Source organism: Ovis aries, chromosome 2 (genome assembly GCF_016772045.2).
Source record: "Ovis aries strain OAR_USU_Benz2616 breed Rambouillet chromosome 2, ARS-UI_Ramb_v3.0, whole genome shotgun sequence".
Taxonomy (NCBI): domain Eukaryota; kingdom Metazoa; phylum Chordata; class Mammalia; order Artiodactyla; family Bovidae; genus Ovis; species Ovis aries.
The window spans coordinates 184,377,517-184,401,167 of record NC_056055.1 but is presented as its reverse complement, the minus strand read 5'-3'; positions in this window follow the sequence as shown (position 1 = coordinate 184,401,167).

Sequence of the window (23,651 nt, the reverse complement as noted above, 5' to 3'; positions counted from 1 at the left end):
GAAATGGTAACCATAAGAAAGCTGCTGTGTAGCTATTTTAATATCAGACAAAGTAAATTACAAGATAAGGATTGTTAGCTAGAGATGAAGACTTTCCTAATAATGAAAACAAAAAGGCTAGTTCAGCAGATAAACGTTGTGTCTTCACTGAATAATGGGGCTATAATACATATGGAACAAAAACTGATATAAATAAAAGAACTCTTCAAGCCAACAATAGTATTAGATTTTTACACTCTCCTCTCAGTAATTGATGGAAAATGCAGACAAATCAGCAAGGATATGGCAGATTCGAACAACGCTAACTACCAACTTGACCTAAGCAACTGCAGCATACATATTCTTTTCACATGCATAGAGAACACTGACCTAGAATTCACACTGGCTATCAAATAAATATCAGTAAATTTCAGAACAGTGAAAGTTTACATATGTTTTCTTATACTAAAAAGGGATAAATTTGAATTCACTAAAAATAAAATATCTTGAAATATTCCAAATATTTGGAAATTATACAACATATTTCTAAATAATCTATGGGTGAATGAGGAATTACAAAAAGAAATTAGAAAATATTTCAAATGGAATGATAACAAAGAACACAGAATTTCAAAATGTGTAGGATATAGCTAAAGAGGTTCTTAGAGAGAAATTTATACCTTGAGGTACTTATTCTAGAAATGAAGAAAGGTTTTAGGTTAAGAATAAAATTTCTACCTTAAGAAAAAAGGTCATAGGGGAAAGTGAATAAACATAGACGTGAAAAACAATGAAATGGGCAGCAGACAACAGAATACTAATAAAACCAAACATTAGTTCTTCGAAAAGATTAATAAAGTTGATAATCCCTCAGAGATGCTGATCAAGAAAAAGGAGAAAAACCATTGAATTTGATAGAAAAGAAGCAGATTCATACGTATAGAGAACAAACTAGTGGTTAGCAGTGGGAAGAGGGAAGCGGGAGGGTCAATATAGAGGTAGGGGTAATACCAGGTACAAACTGCTAATATTATGTATAAAATAAGCTGCAAGGATATTTTGTACAACATGGGGAACATAGCCAATATTTTATTATATCTATAATTGAAGCTTTAAAATTGTGAATCATTCTGTCATACACCCGAACCTTACATAATATTGTATATCAACTCTACTTCAACAAATAAGAAAAAGGAGACAATACAAGTTATCAACATCAGGACTGCAAACGGAGATACTACTATAAATCTTACAAACATTAAAAGACTATTATTAGCAACTTTCTGCCAATATATTCAACATATATAAAACAGACAACTAAAAAATTGACACAAGATGAAACAGCATATCTGAACAGCCCTCTATGTATCAAATAAGAGGGGTTTGTTTTCAAAAACCTTCTCAAGATAAAACTTCAGGCCCGGGTAAATTCATAAGTCAGTTCAATCAAAGGTTAAGAAAAAGTACCAATCTTACACAAATTCTTTCAGAATATAGAGGGATAGACTTTACTTTCCAATTCACTTTACGAGACCAACACTACTCTGCAGTACCCAAACAAGTCAAGGACATTAGAATTAAATAAAAAAGAAAAAACAACCCTGCAGATCAGCATCTCTCACAAGGTGGATCATAGAATAAAGCATCAAAGCCAACATTAAAAATTTCTAGAAAAAAACAAAAAACTTAGACAAAAAACACTTTGACACCTAAGAGTAGGCAGTGATTTCTTAGGACATAAGAAGGACTGATTTATAAAAGAAAAAAGTTGATGAAATAAATTGCATCAAAATTAATAACTTCTGCTGATCAAAAATACTGTTAAGAAAATATAGAACAAACTATAGGTTAGGAGAAAATAAAATCAATATATATTATGACAAATATATCCAGAATATGTGAGGAATGTTTGCACATCCAGAATAAGAACATAAGCATTTCATTAAAAATGGAGAAATATTTGGATAAACACTTTTCAAAATTGTAGGATGCACAGGTCTTTTCTTTTTCTTACCCCAAAAGTGCGTGTTCTTAAACATTTCATCCTATTTTGGGGACTGAGCGGAAGTTTGAACAAAGTCTGGTACCCATTATCCCACCCAGCCATTCTCCTACCCATATCACACTCAATCAACAAGCAGCTCACAGTCTGAAGCAGGAGTGGAGGGATGAGCTGGTAGAACTTCATGTTATGCTGCAGCACAAAGGAAGGCCCAGGGGCTCTGAGGGCCAAGAAGAGGGGCCCCAACCTAGTGAGCCATTCCAGGGAGGCTTTCAGAAGAAGGAAGAAGGGCATACCCTTTCTTGAGAAGACTGAGATTATCCTGCTCCATCCTTGTGTACCTTGGGTCCACATCACTTCAGGGTGGTGTACGACAATCTCCCTAGGGCAGAGAACTGTTATATAATTCCTGACTGGTAAGATGGACAAGACAGGACAAAATCTTGGCTGCTACCCTTCTCCTTTTCCTTCAGTCTCCCATTCCCTTATCTTGGACTAGTCAATATGCATCCGTAAGAGAACATTGCCCGTTCCTTCCACTGAACTCGGAGGGGAAGAACTGAGAAAAATAATGTCAGATTTGCTGTTGTTCAGTTGCTCAGTCTTGTCCAACTCTTTGTGACCCCCATGGACTGCAGGATGCCGGGCCTCCCTGCCCTCACTATCTACCAGGGTCTGCCCAAACTCATGTCCATTGAGTCAGTGATGCCATCCAATCATCTCATCTTCTGTCATCCCCTTCTCTTCCTGCCTCCAGTCTTTCCCAATATCAAGTGGAAAGGATCTTTCCAGGGTCTTTTCCAATGAGTCGGTTCTTCAAGTGGCATCAGGTGGCCAAAGTATTGGAGCTTCAGCTTCAGCATCAGTCCTTACAATGAATATTCAGGGTTGATTTCCTTTAGGATTGACTGATTTGATCTCCTTACTGTCCAAGGGACTCTCAAGAGTCTTCTCCAGTACCACAGCTCAAAAGCATCAATTCTTCAGCACTCAGTCTTTTTTATTGTCCAGCTCTCACATCCATACATGATTACTGGAAAAACCATAGCTTTGACATTTTTTGGCAAAGGAATATCTCTGCTTTTTAATATGCAGTTTAGGTTTGGCATTGCTTTTCTTCCAAGGAGCGAGCATCTTTTAATTTCATGGCTGCAGTCACAGTCCACAGTGATTTTGGAGCCCAAGAAGATAAAGTCTGTCACTGTTTCCATTGTTTCTCCATCTACTTGCCACGAAGTGATGGGACCGGATGCCATGATCTTTGTTTTTGAATGTTGTTTTAATCCAGCTTTTTCACTTCCCCCTTTCATCTTCATCCAGAGGCTCTTTAGTTCCTCTTCACTTTCTGCCATAAGGGTGGTATCATCTGCATATCTGAGGTTATTGATATTTCTCCCACAATCTTGATATACCCTAGGAAAAAACTCCATCCTCTCCTTTACCCCTCTTGACCACTCTGTCTCAGGTAGGCTGTGTGGGAGGGCTGGAGGGCTGGGAGGACTGGGACCTACCCTCAGACATCCTCTGCTCCAGCACAGGAGCTAAGGCATATGCCCCAGGAGGAGCAATGTTGGATGAGAATTGGTGAAAGCAAACAAGGAGGAAGGAAGGTCGAGGAAGGCAGATGCAGATTGGAGGGCTTCCTGGAGGAGGTGGGGCTTGTAGAGTAGGCAGGAATTTTTTTTTTTTTTGCTTTACTCCCTATTTTTTTCTAGCTGGGTCTTCGGTGTTGCATGTGGGCTTTCTCTAGTCTTGGTGAGCAAGGGCTACTCTTTGGTTGCAGTGCACAGGCCACTCATCTCAGTGGCTTCTCTTGTTGCAGAGCAGGGCTCTCGGGCACAGGCTCAGTAGTTGCGGCACATGGACCTAGCTGATCTGAGGCATGTGGGATCATCCTGGACCAGGGATCAAACTAGTGTTACTCTGCATTACAAGGCAGATTCTTAGCCACTGGACCACCCAGGAAGCCACCTTTATTATTATTTATTGTGTAAATGTAGGCATAATTGTAGAGAATACAAACACTTACTTGCAGTAAATGACATTTTAAAAAAGACAAACTCTTACAATCTCATTGTAGTAAAACATGTTGAATCAAGAGTGGGAAGTATTTTTTTAAATTGAATTTTAATTGGAGGATAATTGCTTTACAATGTTGTGTTGGTTTCTGCCATCAACAATGTGAATCAGTCACTAGCATACATAAATCCCTTCCCCCTTGAACTCCCCACCCCCCCAACCGCCCCCCTGCACATCCCACCCCTCTAGGTCTACACAGAGCACCAGGCTGGGCTCCTTGTCCTATACAACAGCTTCGAGAGTGGGAGGGGTTTGGATGGGAGGAGGGTCATGGGGGGCATTGCACATGCCTGCTCAGTTGCTAAATCTTGTCTGACTCTTTGAGACCCCATGGACTGTAGCCTGCCAGGCTTCTCTGTCCATGGGGTTCTCCCAGCAAGAATACTGAAGCAGATTGCCATTTCCTTCTCCAGGGGATTTTCCCGACCCAGGGATCGAAACTATGTCTCTTGTGTCTCCTTCATTGGCAGGCAGATTTTTTACCAATGAGCCACCTGGGAAGTCCGGGGGGCAGGGGGCATTGTGGGTAGCACTAATTATGTAACAAAGTATTACATTTAATTACTAATAAGAAATTATTATTTCTGTCTATGGAGTATTTTTGTTCCTTCCACACCACCACCCCCCCACCCCCGCCTCCATTAGTCTTTGACCAAGGTAAGCACATTATTGGAGAAGGAAATGGCAACCTACTTCAATACTCTTGCCTGGAGAATTCCATGGACAGAGGAGCCTGGTGGGCTGCTGTCTATGTGGTTGCACAGAGTCGGACATGACTGAAGTGATTTAGCAGCAGCAGCAGCAGCAAGCGCTTTATATGAACACATATTTTCATCTCAAGAGGTGCAGTGGAATCAAGATGAGCAAAGGCACTTTCCTCTCTTTGGTAGCCCAGGGCAGTCCCTAGCATGCCCTCACCCCTTGCAGGCACACATGCAGGTGGCAAACAGAATCCAGACTGAGATGCTCAGGGGCAGAGTTCAGGAGCCAAGTCTCACATTTCCTTAGCACTGATCTTGTTCATTGATATAAATTGGTATAAGCACATTGGCCTTTGGGCAGCATATAACTGTTTGAACTTTCAGAGGAAAAGGGCACAGGGTGGGCAAGCTGGGGGACAGTGACTGTCACCTCTCTGGCGGTAGCCTATGGAGGGCCACACATGTCTAGCTTAGAACTCTCCATCAGTTAGATGGCTCACTCTCACCCAGTGTCTGCTGGGGCCCGGCACTGCACTTGAAAGCAACCTGTAAGTCTTGATGTATGGCCCGTTGCCTTGCTGGGGAGGCACCACTCACATGGACGAACTGACTGAACAGCTGAGCTGGATCACAGTAGAATATTGGAGATATGATGTGATGCTGAACGCAGGGCAAGGGACTTGTGTTCCCAGTCTGTGTGCTGGGAGCCTAGGGGGATGTAGCGGGATAGCCCCTTTTCCTGCTTCCCCCTGATTTGTTTCATGTCTACTGGACTTGAGGAAAGAGTTCATTCAAACCTGTTCTTTTTGAGAAAACATTGCTAGTGGAGTCCTTTAGAGGTGCTGGGTTGATGCAATTGGTTGCAGGGCTCCCGAAGATCCTGAAGGAATTGGAAAACTGTGCACATGGAACTGGGGAGGGGGGAGGTGCAGGTGTCCCCAAGTGGGGGGCTTGAGCAAAGTGAGCCCTCAACCTCCCCATGCCCAGCACAAGGAATTCCATTTCCCACAAGCATGCAACATGGTCAAACTCTTAATAATAATAATAATAATAATAATAATAAACTCTTAGTTTTCCCAGGCAGGGGCTTCCACAGGCTTCCCAGGTGGTGCTAATGGTAAAGAACCCACCTGCCAACGCAGGTAGACATAAGAGACACAGGTTCAGTCCCTGGGTTGGGAAGATCCTCTGGGAGGGCAAGGCATCCCACTCCAGTATTCTTGTCTGGAGAATCCCACGAACAGAGGAGCCTGGCAGGCTGCAATCCACGGGGTTGCAAAGAGTTGGACACGATGGAAATGACTTAGCATGCAAGCCCACAAGGGGGCTTCCACTGTGGTGGTCCTGGGGGCTGGAGCCAATGCTTAGGGGGAAGCCTGGAGATATTCACCGAAGAGAACAGGGCCTGGGCCAAGGGTCAGCTTTCATCAAGACCACAGTCTCCCTGCTCTGGGTGGTGAGGGCCCCAGAGTCAGAGGCACCCCCTCCATCCCACCTGCCAGGAGCACTGTTGGAAGCATCTGCTGCCTCACTCCCTGTCACTCATCAGCTTTGGAGCAATCACTCTGCTCCTTAACACTTAACTAGGCAAAGCACTCCAGCCGCCGCCTCCCATTTGTCTTTGTTAGCGCTCACAGGGGATGGGTGTGCGGATCTCTGGGCCACCTCCCTGCCACGCTGCACCTGGGCCCGCTGTGCAATCACTCAGCCTCCACAATCACCAGCAGGGTACTTAGGAGAGGCTCACCTGGCTGCTAAGTCAGTGCCACAGGGCCCGGGGGCATGGTCAGCGTGCCAGGGGAACTCTGGGGAGGGGCCCCAGGCAGAAGCCCACCCTGCTGTCTGTCTCCTCATGTGCAGACTCGTGGGCATGTGTGCAGTGTGGCGAGTTCACTTAGTAAACACTGGCTGCGCTATAGGCTGGGGCACCACCACCCTCCCCTCAGAGCCCACAGCCTGGCAGATGAAGCAGACCCATCCACAGATGCCTTCCAGTGACGCAGTCAGTGTCAGAACAGAAGTGGGTACTCAGCCTTGTTACAGTGGAGGTCTCCTCTCACTCTGCCAGGCAAGGGCAGAAAAGGGACTGGTATGTATGGGAGAAACCAAGGCCATCAAAGAGTAGGCAGTGGGGGCACTGAGGCTGCCAAAGGAACATGTGCTACGGAAGCAGCCTTTGCAAAGGCCCAGGGATCAGAAAGATCAGATTGAGCTGGAGGAATCTCAGGTGGATAGGCCTGGCTGGAGTACGATCAAATTGTCGTGTATCTATTATTTAGGTGTCAACAAACCATCCCTATCTCTTCTCTTGTTCTTTTTTAAAAAGAACTTATTTATTTTTAACTGGAGGGCAATTGCTTTACAATGCTGTGTTGGTTTCTGCCATACATCAACATGAGTCAGCCATAGGTATATGTATGTGCCCGCCCTCTTAGGTCTCCCTCCTATCACCCACACCATCCCACCCCTCTAGGTTGTCGCAGAGCACCCTCTTGCTCCCTCTTTATGGATCTACCTACGCTTTCATTGCCATCCTTCCAATTAGCTGTTATTTGTCTGTCTTTCATCCGTTCATTCATGCATGCAGGCATCCATCCATCTCTTCACGTCATGTTCCAAAGCAGATCTGTCTTCAAAGAACTCTCTCAACTGACGCAGTGCCTGACACTTCAGTTAGGGATGAGTTTCTGCCTTAAGTACTAATGTCTCTCAGCACATTTAACAAGTACATGACCCAAGGAGAGGCAACAGAAATCACAGACACTGCAGCCTGTGCGATGTTGATTAAATCACACATCTCTTTCACGATCAGGTCCTGGCACCTGCAGATAAGTATCAAATAAGCCAGCGGGTGCAGGGAGGCCCAAGCACGGAGGGCTAGGCCCGCTATTGAGGATTTGCTGTTGATATGCTCCTGTCCCTGGGACCAGCCTTCCCTGACTATAAGCTCCATGGAGGCAACAGGAGGGGGATTCTATCTGTCTGTTTATTACAGTGATGGTATGGAGTACAGACTCAATGAATAATCTGAATGAATGACAAAGGAACCCTTGTGCAAGCTATTGTGTACCCCCTGCCAAAGCTGCTACTACCCTGGCATACCCGTGCTGGCCTTAGAAATGATGTAGGGCCCAGACCTCATAGGTTTGGGTTCATAAATGTCTGGCCTTGAGTGACAATTTAGCCACTTACCAGCTGTGCAATTTGAATAGGATCCATAACCCCTCTGGAGTTCAGATTTTTCAGTTGGAAAACAAGACCAATAGTTTGTATTTGTGGGATCAGAAGATATTGTTTTTCTGGAACTACAAACCATTGTACACAATAGCGATTGTTAGTCTGCTTTGCTTGTGAATAGAACGCAAGACTCATCAGAAGACCTTTTACTTCTCCCAAGGAGGAGGAAAAACTACAGAAAATATCAGACACTTCTAGATTTGTGGTCTACCTCTTTTCAGAGTTGTCCTCTTATCATACTGGAAAGTTCTATGTCCTTTATTTAAAGAGCAATTCCTTTATAACCCTCAATGCAAAACATTTCCAATGCAGTGACTGGAATTTCATCGTTAAAGATTCAAATTTTTAGGCAAGACCATTAAGAGACGTTTTGTTAGTCTGATACAAGTGTCCTTCCTGGAGGGCTGTATCTTGGGTTTTTACGCTAACACCTGGATGTGTGTATATGTTATATGTGATATCCCCTTCCCAATATATACACGTCTCAGGTGGTGCAGTGGAAAAGGGTCTGCTTGTAATGCAGGAGACTCAGGTTCAATCCCTAAGTTGGAAAGACCCCCTGGAGTAGGAATTGGCAATACACTCCAGTATTCTTGCCTGGAAAATTCCAGGGGCAGAGGAGCCTGGTGGGCTATAGTCCATGGGGTTACAAACAGCTGGACATGCCTGAGCCCCACCCCACCACACACACACACACACATTCTGCTGCTTACAATCAAAGGTTCAGACACATGCAGTGGTTGGCTGGAATTTCTGTTTCTCTCTGTTGACTCCTTAAATCTGGGAAGTGCTTGATTTTTGCATCTGTTGTCTTATCTGGCCTCCGCAAGTGAGCTAAGATGCAGATGCATTTTCATGGTGGAGTGGGCCCATCCTTAAAGGACCTTGCTCTTTCAGGATCATGTTTTAGAATCGTCCCCTCTTGACTCCCCTTGGCCCTGGTGAATGCTGGGGAAAATCCAAGAGGCTCTGCCCCTCTGCCTTGCCCCCAGTCCCACTACTGACAATTCAAATTGGGCGGCTCACGTTGCTGTCAAACTTCAAGGTATCTTTGTACTGAGCTCATCAAAAAGCAAACACTCAGGCACTTGAATAAGATAAGCAATTTGTGGCTTTGTAAAAAGTCAATGCAATTCAATTTAGACCTCTTAAGGAGTGCTGCTGCCTCTCACATTTATTGTTTCCTTGTATAACCTGCTCCATCGAAGGGACTGCAGATTTGTCTTCTGTTTGCGAAGTGGGATGAAGTCCCTGGAATGAGTGACCTTCAAGAGAAGCACAAAACTTACAAATGAAGCTGTCGCCGAGAAACCTCACTCTTGCCTCAGCTCACAGCTTTCTTTCTTTATATAGATTTGATTTTCCAAATGGCAGATTACAAAACTAGCTATTTTTTCCTCCCAAACACAAACACTTTAATTTCTTTTCTTTTTTCTCCCCTTTTAACCAAGAATGGTGTTTTTAAAATGCAATCCTCACTCTAATCTTTACCACCTCTGAAAGGCCCCATTTTTTTTCACCCATGAAGACATCTCTGGTGCCACGTGGAGCCCCCCAGAACATGTGCTTTTGTTCTCTTAGCCTTCTCGGAGGTGGATTTTTTTTTTCTGGTTTTTGTTTTTCTTTTTGTCATAGAACAAATTGCTCATGGTTTCTTTTGATTCTTTGTTGGTTTATTTAGAGAATAGAATCAGTTTAGACCCACTTTGTCAAATAGATCCAAGGCACATGAGAATAATAGTATTAATAATGATAGTAGTAGTAATACTGTTAATGATTATCTGTTCAGTGCCAAGGACTACACACGGTGTTTCACATGTGCTTTTTTGATTAATTCTTGCAACAACCCATGAGGTAGGTATTGCCACCTCACTGTGTTGATGAGGCTCCGAGAAGTTATGGAAATTCCCCAAGGTCACACAGCTAGTAAATGCCAAAGCTGAAGGTCAAACCTATGCCTGGCTGAATCCTGAGCACAACTCCTGGGCCTCCAGTATTTTACAGATACTGCTTCCTGCTTCCATTTCTTAAGCCTCAACTGTGAGAGCTTCTCATTGCACATTTTCTCATGTAGACTCTCTTACTTTCTTTTTATTGGAGGGTAGTTGATTTACAATGTTGTGTTAGTTTCTGGTGTACAGCAAAATGATTCAGTTACATTTATGTATTCTTTTTAGGATTCTTTTCCCTTATAGGTTATTATAAGATAGTGAATATAGTTCCCTGTGCTGTGCAGTAAGTAGGTCCTTGTTGCTCCTATTTTACATATACTAGTGTGAATACAGGGCTTTCCTAGTGGCTCAGTGGTAAAGAATCTATCTGCAATGCAGGAACCGCAGGAAATGCTAGGTTCAATCCCTGGGTCAGGAAGATCCCCTGGAGGAGGACATAGCAACCCACTCACTCCAGAATTCCTGCCTAGAGAATCCCATGGACAAAGGAGCACGGCAAACTACAGTCCATGGGGTTGCACAGAGTCAGACATGGCTGAAGTGACTTAGCATGCACGCACACAGCATGTATATACTAATTCCAAACTCCTAATTTATCCCTCCCTTCTCGTTCCTCTTTGGCAACCATAAGTTTGTTTTCTATGTCTGTGGGTCTTTTTCTCTTTTGAATATAAATTCATTTGTATCACTTTTTAAGGTTTTTTTAACATAAGATGTATCATGTGATATTTGTCTTTGTCTGGCTTACTTCACTTAGTATGAAAATCTCTAGGTTCACCCACGTTGCTGAAAATGGCGTTATTTCATTCTTTTTTATGGCTGAAGAATATTTCATTGTATATATATACCACATCTTCCTTACCCATCCATCTGTTGATGGACACTTAGGTAGCTCTCAGGTCTTGGCTATTGTAAATAGTGCTGCTATAAATATTGGCGTGCATGTATTTTTTTACAAATTGTGGTTTCCTCTGGATAGATGTCAGGAGTGGGATTGCAGGATCACATGGTAGCCCCATGTTTTGGTTTTTAAGGAACTTCCATACTGTTCTTCCTAGGGCTGCACCAATTTACATTCCCACCAATAGTGAAGGAGAGTTGCTTTTTCTTCATATTTTCTCCAGCATTTATTACTTGTACACTTTTGATGATGGCCATTCTGATTGATGTGGGTTTTGTTTTGGAGTTTTGTTTGTAGTTTTTATTTGGATTTGTCTAATAATTGGGCTTCCCTGGTGGCTCAGATGGTAAAGGGTCTGCCTGCAGTGCAGGAGACCTGAGTTCAATTCCTGGGTCAGGAAGATCACCTGGAGAAGGAAATGGCAATCCACTCCAATATTCTTGCCTGGAAAATGCCATTGACTGAGCAGCCTGGCAGGTTGCAGTCCATGGTGTTGCAAAGAGTCAGACACGACTGAGCAACTTCACTTTTAATAATTGGGCTTCCCTGGTAGCTCAGTTGGTAAAGACTTTGCATGCAATGTAGGAGACCTGGGTTCAGTCCCCGGGTAGAGAAGATCCCCTGGAGAAGGGAATGGCTACCCACTCCAGTATTCTTGCCTGGAGAATTACATGGACAGAGGAGCCTGGCAGGCTATAGTCCACGGAGTCACAAATAGTCAGACAAGACTGAGCAACTAAGCATTCATTCATTCAATAATAAGCAATGCTTAGCATCATTTCATGTGCCTATCTTCTTTGGAGAAATGTCTACTTAGATCTTCTACCCATTTTTTGATTGGATTATTTTTTATATTGAGGTATATGAGCTGCTCGTATATTTTGGAGGATAATCCCTTGTTGGCTGCATTGTTTGCACCATATAATATTTCTCCTTGGCCCATATTCCTTGGCATTAAAAGCACCCTGCCTTGAAGGGCTTAAGGGAGCAAAAGGTGACGTTTATGAAGCTTCATTTGATTTCATTGTCATTTGTCTCAGTTAAAGGCTTCTGCGTCATTCTTAGTATTGAAACTGTTGCTAACATGATTTCACCTAGCTTTAGAAGCTTCTTTTCCTCCCTTTCATCACCTTTGTGGAAAACCCATCAACTACCCTCTCTCCCCTAGTCACCCCCGGCTTCCCCTTGGCCTTGGGAAAACCATGGGGCTTGTAGTTGTACTCCAATACATGGGTGCAGCCCCTGGGAAAAGGATAATGTTGTGGCTATACTTTTGGCCCAAGAATCCTGACTCCAAGTTGAATGTGGAAAAGCAGATCTTCCTGCCTGGGTTCAGAAGGTCCCCTATTCTCATCCCCCACCTTCCCAGAACACCAGGAGATTCAAAGACTGAAATACCAGGCCTCCAGGGAGTCCAAAACGTTAGGGCAGAACACCAGCTTGGGCGGGGTGCGGGAAAGGGAAACAGAAAATGCTGGATTATAAATTTTGAACCCTCTCTGGCTACCTTTTATTTGAGCCAAACACAGACCAGGCACCTCTAACAGATCTGCATAACCAAATCTCAGTCTTGCCCCTCCTCACAGGTGCCACTGCTCATTGCCCTGTGAGAGGCTGATAACTTCTAATTGTCCTAATACGCTGCTGCTTTCCCACTGATTCAACCCAAATACTGTGTATCATGCAGCATCCGATTGCCATTGTTTTATTTTCATTGCATTTATTTTTATAGTTACTTTCTATTTAGGGAAGATGATGTTTGTTTTCCATGAAGGACAGTGATCTGACATTTCATGCTTTTTGATATATTTAAGCAAGAACGGACAGTCGGTTCAAAAATATGATGTGATAGTGTAATACAGATGTTAGGAGGGAATAAAAATAGTAGTGCAGGTGTAGAAATGACTGAAGGTGGGGACAGTGACCTGTGTAATTCTGAGGAGTAAAATTAAAGATAGCAAAATCAATCTGAAACAAAATGCTGCACGTTACAGGACTAGGTAGTGGCAGTGGGGCGGGGGGCCTTTTGGGCGTGCTTGGATCAAATGAGCAGCAAGTTGTAGGGAGTTAGCTTGGTAATACATTCTCTCTCCAGGAGCTGGCTGACTGCCTCTCTCTCTCCTGGCTGACTGCCGCGTGATTCCAGCCCAACCCTGGGCACATATGTGGGAAACTTTAATGTATGAAGCACCTCTGAACTCTGGAACCAGAAGCAGGAGGGCTCCTGGCCACGTGGACAGCTCCTCCTCATGACGAGGTCATCCACCTCAGCCCCTTACCTGGTGGTTTCCGTCAGGGCCCTGAGTAGGAATTCTGTGGACTCTAGGAAGCGGCAGTCTCTGTCCAGTTATCTGTCTTGGCTGGACTGGTATGGAGACTGTGATGACTGTCACGCAGGGGACAGGCCCATGGGGAGACGGAAGACAAGGCCAGGCTGTCTTCCTGTATCTCACATTTGAAAGACTCACACATTCAGCTGAAGGACTGAAAGGAGAATTTTTAAGGAGGAAACGTAAACAAGTGTCAGCGTTTGAAGCAGGGCCAGGCAGGATAAAAGCAGAGAGACACACAGAGGCTGTGTTTATCAACATGTGGGGCTATAACAACCTGTCAGTTTTTGATTAATCAAAATACTAGTCATACTAGGAAAATCAGTTTGACTGATGTTGATAAAGCAGTTATTTTCTGCACAGGCCAAGGGAAAGGATGAGGCAGTTCCCACAGTCGCTGAGAGGAGCATTTGAGCAGAAGAGCTGGAGGAGGCCGTAGGGAGCAGGCAGGAAGGCTTAGAGAAGCCCATGGTCTGTGGATATTCGGGGGGGCCTTGCCACACTCCCTGGGTCAGACACTGCTCATTGTCTTCCTAATGGCTGTTGCTGCCTCTTCCTAACTAACAGAATCTAATTTAATTCTGGCAGTAATTTGCTTAGTAATGGAGCATGATTATCGAAGTCAGTCATGACGATTCTGTTTGCCACTTCCCCAGATGTTCCTCTGGTTGAGTGGGGGACACAGTTAATAAAATCTAAGGTTTTTTTCAGAAGACTCTGAAGGAGCTATAATTTCCTTGTAAAAAGTTCAGATGAAGCTGGTGCTGTCTCTCAAGCTTCTGCCTCTTTCTTGCCTTGAGCACAGCTGTGGCTGCTAGAAGGACGTTAGGTGCCCCCAAGGTGGCAAGACAACACATCCACGACGGCAGAGCAATAGTAGAGTTTGGAACTTTTGATGATATCATTAGCCTGCTGCACCGTTTCCCTACCCAAAGTAGCTTTCCTCTGGATTTCTTCTTATGTGATAAGTGAAAATGAAAGTCGCTCAGTCACGGCCGACTCTTTGCAACCCCATGGACTATACAGTCCATGGAATTCTCCAGACCAGAATACTGGAGTGGGTAGCCTTTCCCTTCTCTAGGGGATCTTCCCAACCCAGGGATTGAACCCAGATCTACACGCATTGAAGGTGGATTTTTTACCAGCTGAGCCACAAGGGAAGCTATCTTATAAGCTTAAGCTATAAGCTTGTCAAGTATTTTAGTACTAACAGATGAGCACTTGATTTTACAGAAGAGGACACTACTGGTGCTGCTGCTGCTAAGTCGCTTCAGTCGTGTCTGACTCTGTGCGACCCCATAGATGGCAGCCCACCAGGCTCCCCCGTCCCTGGGAATCTCCAGGCAAGAACACTGGAGTGGCTTGCCATTTCCTTTTCCAAGGCATGAAAGTGAAAAGTGAAAGTGAAGTTGCTTAGTTGTGTCCAGCTCTTAGCGACCCCATGGACTGCAGCCTACCAGGCTCCTCCGTCCATGGAATTTTCCAGGCAAGAGTACTGGAGTGGGTTGCCATCTCCTTATCCAGAAGAGGACACTAAGGTCCATCAAAGAGTCAGAACTTTCCTAAAGTTACACAGTTGGTTATAAATCTCCCTCAGTAGGTCTTAGAGTATTTCTTGAAATCCGCCACCCCTCGCTGCAACCACCCTAGTCTTCTACCAGCCCAATCTCTCAACTTCAGTGCTCTCTCCCAGTGGATTCTGTCTTTGGTGTTTTTCACATGGAATTTTCTTCACATTTTCTCCCCATCCCTACCTTATCCAGGACCACATTGGAGGCAAGTTTAAATGCAAGGTCCTCTGCTTGGCTAAGCGCATCAGTGTCTGTGGATGCATTAAATCCTTGAATGTCTACAAAGTGGTTACTATCTTGCTTCAGGACCAAGAGGCTACAGTGTCTTCCAGAACCATCCTGGGCACAGAATCCTCTTATGCTCAAGATAAACAAAGCTGTCAGTTTATTTCTGAGAAAGCTGATAGAACACCTCATTCAGTCCCCTGCTCTTTGATGATGGATGTTGTTCTCTGTCTCCCTAGAAACCTTCCAAGACCTGGTACAGCCAACAACTGCTGTCATCCTCTACTGGTTCATTAACAACTGGAAAGCAGAGTTTTGGTCCTAGCAGACCAGCAGTGGTTCTTGAGTTACACACTCTGGTACAACCAGGGTTGTACACCTTGGTACAAAATGGATCTTGAGCCATTATAATCTGCATGCAGTTGCAAGGGAATGCTATTGACCAATGGTTTTTAAAATTTTGTGGGTCATCAATTCTCTCAAGAACTTGAAGAAATCTATGGATCCTATCCTGAAAAAAAAAATCAATGAGTGAGTGTGTGCATGTGTGCACACACATATTTGTATATAATTTTGGGAAGGAAGATCACAGACTCCCTAAAGCCCAGGTACATGGACCCAAAGTTAAGCACCCTTTCCACAGGTAAAGTTGGATCTCATCTGGTTATGCTATACAGCCTTTAATCTCACTTTTGAAAGCAGGACCTGAATGACTGCAGAGCTGGTGGAAAAAGTATCAAAGAGACTTATTTTAACAAACGGTGGTTCTTCTGGAGAGAAGTCTAAGTGGGCCATCTGAGGTTCTGCTCTTGGCCCTGTCCTATGTGACATATGTTTAAATCAGTGATTAAATATGAGATACCCCAAAACTGACACAATATTTATAGGGAAATCTAATATGTTGTATAAAGAGATCAATATTAAAAAAAGATGTCAGCAGATTACATGTCAGGAAATTAAAACAAAGTGAATATTATAACACATGTGCAACAGAACACGGGCTTCCCTGGTGGCACAGTGGTAAAGAATCCGCCTGCCAGTGCAGGAGATGTGGGTTTGATCCCTGGCTTGGGAAGATCCCCTGGAGAAGGAAATGATAAACCACTCTAGTATTCTTGCAGGGGAAATCCCATGGACAGAGGAGCCTGGCAGGCTCCAGTCCATGGGGTTGCAAAAGAGAGTCAGACACGGCTTAGTGACTAAACAACAACAAGCAACAAAAGAATGTATTCAGGTTATTATGAGTCAGTTGCCCAAATACAAATTAGGGAAGTCTTGTTAACAGGCGTGCCCTACAGCTCAAGGGACCTCAGGATATCTGGGAAGTTAGAGAGTTTCTGCATTACCTTATGGGGAGCACAGCCCCCAGGCACTAAGCAACAATTGTCCTTAGGTCTAGAAGCTGCATGCAGCAGTAGGGTTGAGGAATGAGATTATATATAAAGAAGGGAAGCTAAGAGGTCCAGGGGTTATGGATTCATATGAGGTGAGGGGAGTTGGAGAGAACCCAGACTCTTCACCCTAGAGGAGAGATGACTTCCCTGGGGGAAAAGGTGGGCCTGATAATGGCCATCAAGTGTCTATTAAGCTTCATACAGAAGAATGACCAGATCAATTGGTGGTTCCAGGAATTTCCTGACAATGTGTTGCTCACCAACAGCATGGGCTGACTCATGGAGAAGCAGGGTTCCCATTCAAGGAGATGTTTGAGGAAACACTTCCTGATTACCTGTCGGGGTGGGTGACTCAGCAGGCAGTCGCCTCTGCCCTGAGTTGAAGTTGCACTTGATCTGGGAAGGCAGCTGTAGTAGACTGGCAGGCTAGAAAGCAGGGACGAGAAAGCTTTGGTGGGCACCTGTGGGTTCAGCAAGGTGGTGAAGGCTGGGTACAGCGGTGGGAAGTGATGGGGCTTGTGCTATTTATTGGCCAAGATTCCTTATTGCTTGAAGACTCTGAAATTCTCCTTTTTGCCCCTGGGAAAACCTCTTCGGCACATGTCTGTGCATCCACACACAGTCCGTGTGCCGTTCGTGTGTATTGTGTGTGTGTATGTGTGTGTGTGTGTGTGTATGTGTGTGTGTCTTCCTCATGGTGACTTAGTCAGCTGTTCATGTGGGAGCAGAGCTTGCCATCCGTGGTCAGGTCTCCCCACCTAACCTCAGCCCACACGCTGGCTCACTGGCCTCCACTCTGCCCGTGTGGGCCCCTCATGGATCTGAGCACAGGTCACACTCATTCCTGCCTCTGCAACTGCACTGTACATCCCCTCTCCTGAAGCCATCCTCTTCTCTCCTGTCTGGTCCTCTCTACACAGCTAGGCCCAGGCCAGTGCCTTTCCCTTCATGGGCATGGGGACCACCCCAGACCTGATCGGAGGCCCACCACTTAACTATGAGCTGCGACTCTAAAGGAATGAGGATAGACTTCTAGAATGCTTGATGGAAATTAGCTTGTTCAGGTGCCTAGGTTGGTTGTCCCCAAATTACAGCCTAAGGCTTGGGTGCAGGAAATTCATCTGGGAAGTTTCCACAGGGCTTAGAATCTGGTAAAGAATCTGCCAACAACGCAGGAGACCTGGATTCAATTTCTGGGTCAGGAAGATCCCCTGGAGAAGAAAATGGTAACGCACTCCAGTATTCTTGCCTGGAGCATCCCATGGACAGAGGAGCCTGGCAGGCTATTAGTCTACGGGGTCGCGAGAGTTGGACATGACTTAAGCAACTAAGCCACCACCATAGGAAATAGGATTAAGGCAGATGGGAAATGGGGATGGAGGAAAGTCAACAGAAAGGTGAGTTATTGAGGCGCCAGGGGTGTGGTTTGCTGGTCCTCTGTAAAGTGTACAAAGCACCCCCAGGATAAGTCTGTCGGGATGGACACTGGGGGCACTTATCAACTTGCTCCCTGCCCCATGGGCCAGGTTGCCCATCAGAGTTCTACCTCCTTGCTTTTCTGGTATGCAGAAGTTTGGAGGCTGAGTGGATGCCCTTCAGAGCAGGTCCCAAGGTAAGAAGGGGAGAGCAGAGCAGCTTGTCCTTCAAGTCTGTGAGCCCTGTCACCCTCTTCCCCCACTCCCACGCTGTGACTACAGCCTCCCCTGGTTGCAGCAGAAATCGGAGGGGAACGGGGGGCGGCGAGGGGGACGCTGAGCCATCGACAGCAGTAGGTCCAGCTGGCCCAGCGCCGCTTTGTGTTTCCCACTACTGTCCCACTCTACGTTTATTTCAGCAAACATTTGAGCACCACTGTACACCCAGTTTTAGGCCCCAAGATACAGAGAGTTCTAAGTCTGTTTCTCATCATCTACCATTTCAATGGAAAGCTGTTTGGTGCAGGGCACACAATATTTTGGACATACTGTAGGCACCCAGATTTGTTGATGGATTAATTAATTGATTGAACAATTTACTAAACTAAGCTTTCATGGTTTCTATATTAAAAGTCATTCCTTATGGTAGGAAAAAAAAGTTTCCTCCCAGGCCTCTGGGGCATTCTAACCTGCAGTGTGTGCAGTACACATTTCAATGATAAAGTCCTTAATAACTACAGGATGAGTTGGCAGAATGATTTAGATCTAAAGTCCAGAGCAAGGCAATTACATCTGGTTCTCAGCTTTAAAAAATTGAAATAATCTTTATCTGAATTTTAAAAAGTATGTTAAAATTATAACGTCAAATGTCAAATGTGGCGATGACTTATCCTGTCCATATGGCAGAGGGCATGGAGGAGGTAGGACCTTAATATGCATGCGGCTACCGCCTAAAGGTTAAAAACATCTGATGCCATCTGGGGCACTAATTGTGCTTTTATCGATCACATTCGGAATCTGAATAGCATCAGGGAAATGAAATTCTTGTAGTCGACCATTCTGCCATAGACTTTCCTCATCTCCCTTGGACAAATGAGACATTTGGAGAAGGAATTCATCTCAAGGGACTTGCTGTCCTGTTAAATTATTTTCTATTTCTCATTAATTCTTGTCTTCCTCTTGCTCACACCACCCACCCCTTCACACCCTCCCTGGCCCATCCGAGTCACATCAAGTTGTCAGATTCACCTGCTCCAGGCTCTTCCTCCCTGCTCCACTGAGCTCCCTTCCCTCCCAACCAAGACTCCTGGGACCTGGCAATCGGGGCTTAATTATGTCCTTCTCGTGTTACTTGTTAATTGTCACTTCTAGGACTCTCTTGGCTCCCCGAGAAATACTGCCTTTTGATGTAAAAGGCATGTTTTAAGTAACTGTAAGACGATGTGAGTTTGAAATTGCCAAAGGAACATTAACAAGGTAAATTCAAAATCTGAAGCCAAAGGGGTAAATCTTGGCTTCTGTCTTCAAAGGCGGCGGGGACAGGCACTAATGTGGACACTCCAGGTGGGGGCCAAGGCGCAGATAGCATAGCAGGCTGCTGCTGCTGCTAAGTCGCCTCAGTCGTGTCTGACTCTGTGCGACCCCATAGACAGCAGCCCACCAGGCTCCTCCGTCCCTGGGATTCTCCAGGCAAGAACACCGGAGTGGGTTGCCATTGCCTTCTCCAGCATAGCAGGGAAAGTCATCAAAATGAAATCACAGCCCTCATAGGTGACCACGGGGTCACACAGACCCAGTGTGAGCAACAGAAGCCAGACACAAAATACATCCTGTGCAATTCCATCGCCATGAAGTTCGAGACGAGGCAAAATGAATTTAAGCCCTGGAGGTCAGGAAGTGACTTACTTCTCAGTGTGTGACTGGAGGAAATGGTCTGCAATTTGCTGTGGGTGGTGTGTGCAGTGGTAAGAAACCGCCAAATTGTACACTGTATTGTATGTATATAGTACCTCAATTAAAAAAGTAACAACAATGACAAAAGTAATAATACAAGGGTGGATGTTTGTGGAGCCTCTCCTACACCCCATGTGCCTGGCACTGCGCTGCTACTTCCCATGAGTTCTATTTGACTCCTGCCCTGGTGGCTCAGCTGGTAAAGAACCCACTTGCCATTTCAGGAGACACAAGAGACATTGGTTCGATCCCTGAATTGGTAAGATTCCCTGGAGGAGAAAATGGCAACCCGCTCCAGTATTTTTGCCCAGAAAGTTCTGTGGAGAGAGGAGCTTGGCAGACTACAGTCCGTGGGGTTGCAAAAAGTCAGACACAACTTAGAGTGTTCGCACACACATGCATAGCACTCTTCAAGGCAGGTGTTCCCAGCTTCGTGTGCCAGGTGGGGAAACAGAGGCTCAGAGAGGAAAATAATCTCATTCCGCAAACTCGTGTTACAAATTCCTTCAACTGTGAACTGGAAAATAGTGGGAGAATTCTGAAGAGTCAAAGATTCTATCCTGAAATCAGTCGCAGGACTGGACCATGGCTGGTCATCGCCAAGCTGTGAACACTATTCCTCCAGTGCCCAATGCCATTTGGAAGTTTGGGAAGATGACAGGACTGGGAGAGGCTGGGGTCAGAGGTCACACTGCAGAGACACTGCAGTTGGTGGCAGTCAGCAGGGGAGAAGCCACTGCCCAGGGGAGAAGGCTGGGTGCCCAGAGCTCAGACCTTTCAGACCCTGAGCTTGTTATATCCCAGCTGGTCAGTGAGAGGCCTGCACCCACCAAGGGTGCCTGCTGATTAGTTCTTGGGAGCAGGGTGGTTGCTCTCACACTTGATGTGAAAGGAGGTTCTTTCTTTCTCTCTCCTTCCTTCCTTCCCTTACATATTTACAGAGCACTAATGATGTGCTGGGCACAGGGGATTGTGGCAGCGCACAGGACAGAGAGTCCCTGCCATCCAGAAGCTTGCAGTCTCAACAGGAGACGGACGATGAGAACCCAAACACATAAGCAAACAGGCAGTGTATGGTGTATCACATGATGTCAAGTTCAAGGAAGGAAAACACAGCTCCTACGAGAGGTGGCTACAGGGCTAAGGGTACCAAGAGAGGCATGTGGAATGACCTTTCTGAGGAGGCCTGAGGTGAGCAGGTTGTTTATGGGTCAGGAGAAGAGTGTGGCAGGCAGGAGCCCAACAGATGCAAAGGCCTTGAGGTGGGAAGGAAGCCCTGGTGTTCGAGGAACAGCAGAAGGCCCTTGTGGTTGAGTGAGCGAAAGAAAGCAGTGATTGAAATCAGAACAGGCAGACACCAATGGGAGGGAGTTTCTTTTCTATGCTGAATATAATGGGACCTTTTGTAAGTTTCTGAAAAGGGGCGAGGCTCAATCTGAACTTCTGATCCAGGCAGGATGGAGGCAAGGTGGTCAGGAGGAGTCTCCTGCAGAGTCAAGGCTAGAGACAGGGCACCCTCCTAGGCCTGTCGTCCAAGCTGCCACCTCCTGAGGAGTTACAAAGCGCCCCTTTGAAATGGAGTGAAAGTGAGTGTTGCTCAGTTGTGCCCGACTCTTTGCGACCCCATGAACTGCAGCCCCCCAGGCCTCTCTGTCCATGGGATTTTCTAGGCAAGGATACTGGAGTGATTTGCCATTTCCTTCTCCAGGAGATCTTCCCGACCCAGGCTCAAACCCAGGTCTCCTGCATTGCAGGCAGATTCTTCAGCAACCGAGATACCACGGAAAGAAACCCTTTGAAATGGAGTGTCTCCTGTTATATCTATAAACAAGGATATCACAGCCATCTGAGATTCCAGGCCTCCAAATGTGAATTTCTGAGCCCAGGGGTCCCTCAAAAGGGAGAAAGATGCCTACAGCTGCTGCCACTCCCTAAGAACATGTGGGGTGGGTGTGAAAAAGAAGGATGCTGGCCTCTCATAGCTGAGGTGCCTAAGAAAGGAATGAGTTCAGAGAGCCCAATTCTGTTCAGCTGCTCAGTCGTGTCTGACTCTTTGTGACCCCATGGACTGAAGTATGCCAGGTCTCCCTGTCCGTCACCAATATCTGGAGTTTACTCAAAATCATGTCCATTAAGTCGGTGATGCTATCCAACCCTCTCACCCTCTGTCGTCCCCTTCTCTTCCCATCTCCAATCTTTCCGAGCATCAAAATCTTTTCAAATGAGTCAGTTCTTCATTCACATCAGGTGGCCAAAGTATTCAAGTTTCAGGAGTTTCAGTGAGCCCAGAGGTTTGCATCTTCCCAAACATAGGAAAGTACTAAATTCCTTAACTTGAGATATCTGGTTTTCCTTAATTAACAATAGTCTTTGATGTTCCGACTATCTGTGCCCTTTGTTGCAAACTCCTCTGTAACCTGACCCTTCCCTGCCTCCTCAGAGCGTTTTCTCAGGGCTACTTGAGATGCAGCCTCCTGGGCTTCAAGTTCTAAGAATTCCCACTGAAAAAACATAAATCTCAACTTTCAGGTTGTGACTATATTTCTTAGTTGACACCCCTAAAATGCTGTGTATGGGCCTGAGTTAGGCCTCCAGACCCCTGCCTAAGGGCCTCACTAGTAAAATAACAGTTTGGAAACAAGACATTGACAAGCAGTGAGTTCAGCACAAATTGTTTCCTTTTTCAGTTCTCCTTTTACCCTTTTGTTTCCCTTGAGGGAACAGGATTTCCCAAGGTTTACAACAGGGGTCCCCAAAATGGGATGCATCAGCCCCAAGGCTGTGCAAGAGAGTCTCTGGGGACGAGAGAAGAAAGTGCCGGAACAGGTAATTATAGTGAGCTCTTATCACATAGATCTCTAGGCGATTCAGTCTATGTGTGTGAGCTCAGTTGTTCAGCTGTGTCTGACTCTTTTGTGACCCCATGGACTGTAGTCCACCAGGCTCCTCTGTTCATGGGATTATCCCAGCAAGAATACTGCAGCGGGCTGCTATTTCCTCCTCCAGGGGATTTTCCCCAGCTAGGGATGGAACCTGCATTTTTTTGCATCTCCTGCATTGTCAGGCAGGTTCTTTGCCACTGAGCCACCTGGGAGTTCCGATTCAGTTTATGCGTATGTGCAAAGTACATTAGTAAGACCATGTGTGTACTAAATTTACAAATACCTATGTTGGGAGGTGTTGTTAAAATATTGGGAAATGGAATGGGCAACAAAAATACATTTGGAGTTCATTGACCCACAGAGTAAAAATCCCAAACTCCATGACATGGCTTACAACTGCCTCACCATGGCTTCCTGCTTCCCTCCCTTCCCTATATCCTCTGTTACAGAAGAGCCTTCAGATCACCTAACTGTTGTTCACTGTGGCGATGGGGCGTATGGAGATTGCTGGAAATTGTTAATAGACTTTCAGACCTCGGCCTTCCCTGAATCATCTCCCTCTCCCCCTTCCCACACCTGCTACCATCATGTCCAGGACAGATTCCCAGTCCAGGACCTGAAACACTTCATTGCTCCTATTTATCCCTAGCTTGTCCATCTCCTGTGGTTGTGAGCACCTTGGGACAGGGGTGGTGATTTACTGGTCTTTGGATCTCAGGGTTGCCAGAATTAGCAAATAAAAATACAAGGTGCCTAATGAATACATTTTTTACTGTAAGTATGTCCCCTGGGAAGTATTTGGGACACATTTATAATATAAAATTATTAATATTTGTTGTTTATGTGAAATCATATTTAACTGAGATTCTATATTTTAACTGGTGACCCTCTTGTACCTCCAGGGCCTGGCTCAGGTGTTGTCATGGTGGAGATGTTTGATAGTTACCTTTTGAAACAACATCTGAATGAAGAAATGAGGTGGCAGTTAGAATGATTCTCTCCCTGTACCCTCTAGAACAGAGAGATGTGA